The sequence below is a fragment of the Puma concolor genome, chromosome D2 (genome assembly GCF_028749965.1).
Source record: "Puma concolor isolate L17-30 chromosome D2, mPumCon1.1.hap2, whole genome shotgun sequence".
In the NCBI taxonomy this organism is placed as follows: domain Eukaryota; kingdom Metazoa; phylum Chordata; class Mammalia; order Carnivora; family Felidae; genus Puma; species Puma concolor.
Window position 1 is genome coordinate 25153265 of NC_141677.1, and position 4330 is coordinate 25157594.

Sequence of the window (4330 nt, forward strand, 5' to 3'; positions counted from 1 at the left end):
TTCTGGGTGCCCCTCCTCCCTCGGCTTCTGGAACTGCTCCTGCCCTTGCCTCCTAAAGCCTGTGAGTGTAACAGTGCTCCATCTTTGTGTGACCTGGGGTGCTCCACTTCCTTTGATGGTCTTCTTAACTCCATCCATACTTTTTAAATAGTCCCTTTGTTAACCTTTCTTCAATTACCTGATTGAGTACGCGGCCAATTTCTCGCTGGATTTTTGCCTGGGTGCAAAATGGGCTTACAGTTGGGAGGGCCGAGTTCTTTTTTATTTTTTAATTTTTTTAAATTTTTTTATTATATGAAATTTATTGTCAAATTAGTTTCCATACAACACCCAGTGCTCATCCCAAAAGATGTCCTCTTCAATGCCCATCACCTACCCTGCCCTCCCTCCCACCCCCCCCCCCCCCATCAACCCTCAGTTTGTTCTCAGTTTTTAAGAGTCTCTTATGCTTTGGCTCTCTCCCACTCTAACCTCTTTTTTTTTTCCTTCCCCTCCCCCATGGGTTTCTGTTAAGTTTCTCAGGATCCACATAAGAGTGAAACCATATGGTATCTGTCTTTCTCTGTATGGCTTATTTCACTTAGCATCACACTCTCCAGTTCCATCCACGTGGCTACAAAGGGCCATATTTCATTCTTTCTCATTGCCATGTAGTACTCCATTGTGTATATAAACCACAATTTCTTTATCCATTCATCAGTTGATGGACATTTAGGCTTTTTCATAATTTGGCTATTGTTGAGAGTGCTGCTATAAACATTGGGGTACAAGTGCCCCTATGCATCAGTATTCCTGTATCCCTTGGGTAAATTCCTAGCAGTGCTACTGCTGGGTCATAGGGTAGGTCTATTTTTAATTTTTTGAGGAACCTCCACACTGTTTTCCAGAGTGGCTGCACCAGTTTGCATTCCCACCAACAGTGCAAGAGTGTTCCCGTTTCTCCACATCCTGGGAGAGCCGAGTTCTAATGCCCAGTCTCATCACTGGCTTGCTCAAGGCCAAAGTCTCAAGCCTCTTTGGGCTCAAATCATCTGAAAACTAAGAAGATTGGGCAAGATGACCTCTAATATTCTGTGATTTCAAGAAACCCTTTGCTCAGAGAACAAAGTAGTTACTTCTCCATTAGCTCGAAAATGTTAACTTGATCCAGATTCTGTAAAGGGCCCAGTTTTCTAGGAACTGATCGACAAATTTTGTAGCCATTCCTCTGACAATGAAGCTGAGCTTGGCCATAACGCAGCCCTCACCTCACCTACAGATCAGTAATTTCCAGTAAAATTGGGGTTATCATGCAAGTAATGCATATTTACAAGAGAAAAATCAGAATTTGTAGCTATTAACGAGATAATTACTTTTGACATTTATAATTGATAACTTTCTAGATTCTTTTTCCTTTTTTTCATCTTTTAAAAATGTTTATTTATTTATTTTTGAGGGAGGGAAGGAGAGAGAATCCCAAGCAGGCTTGGTGCTGTCCATGCAGAGCCCCACACAGGGCTGGATCTCACCAACCGTGCAATCATGACCTGAGCTGAAATATAGCAGCGGATGCTTAGCCGACTGAGCCACCCAGGTGCCCTGAGATTCTTTCTTGTTCACACGTTCATTTCACAAACATTTGAGTGCCAGTGTAATCCTGGCTCTTCTAGGTATGTGGATGTAGGAATAGTGCTGTATTATCGGGAAGTACTTGTCTCGCTAAACCAGGACTCTGGACGCCACCTTAATTCTCTGCTTTGGCCAAGGATAATACTTGAAGAATTATGTAACCACTGCTCTTTGAGCAGTGTGTACACAGGACATCTAAGTTCCTGGAAGAGTGAATTGTTTTGTCCTTGAGGACCAACCAAACCTTTCTGACATTTGACTTGGCCACTGTGTCTCAGACACAGCTTCCAGCTTCTGGTGAGGAGGCTTTCTCTGTCGTCCACCCAAAAATGTCAACAATAAAAATAGGCAGGGAATAAAGGGTCCCTTCCAGGAAGTGGGAATTGTTTAGCCAGATAACAGTGGAGGTTTTGTAGTCCTGTCTTGGAAAGTCAGAGCAGATTCAAAGCAGTGCATTCCTTCATCTGGCGTGACTGGAAAAATGGATCTGCCCAGGCAGACACAGTGGTTGTCAGAGAGGCCACACATACAGTACAGGGCTGTCTGACTCTTGCCTTTGTCACATCTCTCTCCATCCTCACACCAGTGAAGGAAGTTTTTGTGTGGTTTTGAGAAATGCTGCACCAACATTATGCTCTGAGAAGCATTAATATGAGCAAGAAATGGATTCTTATATCTTACCGACACCCTATTTTGAGGAATATCAAAGATCTCCCTACTTCAGGGAGGGCAAAAAAGAGCCAGCATGGTCTCCCTAGGATGAAATCAGGAAGTATCATCACCTCATCTTTGACCACTCAAGGTTTCCCGAGAAGGCAAATACATGTGCTGTTGGAGAAGCATCTGTCACATGATAATGGTTTGTGAAACTTTGCATATTTTACTATTTTCTATTTAGCAATATTTAACATTTATCAAATAATATTTTGAATTTATAAGGTACAAACAGAATGGGAGGGAAAAAGGAGAAAACTAAGGAGAAGGGGGTCCCAGAGCCCAGCGATTCAGACTGCGTGGACCACAGGACACCAGACGCATCTGTAAAATGGGATAATAGTACCTTTCCCACAGGGTTGTTGTGTTAAATGAGTTAACGTATGTAAAATGCTTATAGTAGGGCCTGGCACGTGGCAAACTGTCAATAAATGTTACTAACACTCTCCCCTCCTCCTCTTCCTCCACCTCCTTCTCTACGCCCAAAAAGCTTTCCTGATCTGCCCCTAGGAATTCCATCTTCTTTCTGGTAATTAACTATGCTTGGGTACCCTTCTATATTTTACAAGACAGACTGATGGCATTTCACAGAACCTACTTTAGAGACATCTGAAAATTGTAAATAAACTTGACACTGAAATTAGCTTCTGTTAGCAATCGTTCCCCACTCAGACATTCCTCCAGTGCCAAATACTGTACCTGTGCAAAGAGAAAAACGAAGTAACATGGACCAACAGCCAATCTGGTGACTGAAAAGGCAATTTAGGTTCTTACTTCCATTTACCCAACAAATATTTATTTGATGCCTGCCATGTTCCAAGCCATGGCAGAAACCGCAGGATGAATCAAACATTTATGTTTTTTTAAAAGAAGTTTCTGTCAGAGGGTGGGGAAAGATCTGATAGAGGGTATCAAGACAGGCAGAAAGTGACATGGGCCACAGAGAAGCACAGCTGGGGTGCTGTGGATCTTCAGTGAGACTGGCTTCTGCTGGGGGCTGAAGAAAAGAGAGTATGATTCAGACAAATGCAGGTCACTAATGCTTGCTGTGGGCAGTGATTCAACTCGTCTTAAGACATTTACCTTCAGTGTGAGGATTTGGTCTATGTCCAGGGGGGTTTTGTTCTGCCAGGATCGTAATGCAGGTCACATTTATCAGGCCTTCTGCCTTCGTATCAGCAGTGCCCCCACCCCCCACCATAACTCTCCTACCCACTGCAGCAATGCATCCAGACCTGGGCCTTAACCTGTGCTCCTTAACATTCTCATATTGATCAAAAAGGCCCCTCTATATGTTTCTTGTTCTTCAGGGCCCCTAGATAGCAGTAGGCCAGTCCTCAGAGGAAAGCTTACCAGCACCATGGGCACCATATATGTGACACAAGGGACCTATGAAGCCGTGAATAGATTCTGTCTGTGTAAGACAGGCCCACGGCACTGTAGATACTTGATCAAGGTAGTAACCAGTAAATGGGTTTTGACCAGCTCAATCACAGCAAACGTCAACAACTAGCTGGGAAACTTCAAAGGTTAATGCAGCTTCAGTTTAGTTATCACATTGATATCTCTATGAATGGCATCAGCTAAAATTGTGCTAAGTGCAATCTGCTCACCAAAACTTGGAGACCCTGACCAAGAAAGCCACACAGCTCTAACAGCTAAACTTGTCAGACAAAAGAATGAATGTTTTCAGATAAAACATATCACAAAGAAATGATGACATTTGTTTCATGTTTTAAGCACGCTAATGGCAAAGACATACACATGTGGCTTTGCAGATGTCTTTCCCAGTTGCATCTGTATCTTTGTCAATGTAACAACATCTTACCTTGGTATGACACTGTGTGATTTGGGTAACGCATCATTCTTTTACAAGATGGTATTCTGGAAAGGTCAGTACTGTGCCAACCCACCCCCAGCCTCTTCTGTGGGGATCCACCCTGCCCACATTTCCTACTGAAGGGGCAAGCCCAGACGGCCACATTAAGGACCCAGTGCCCCACCTCCT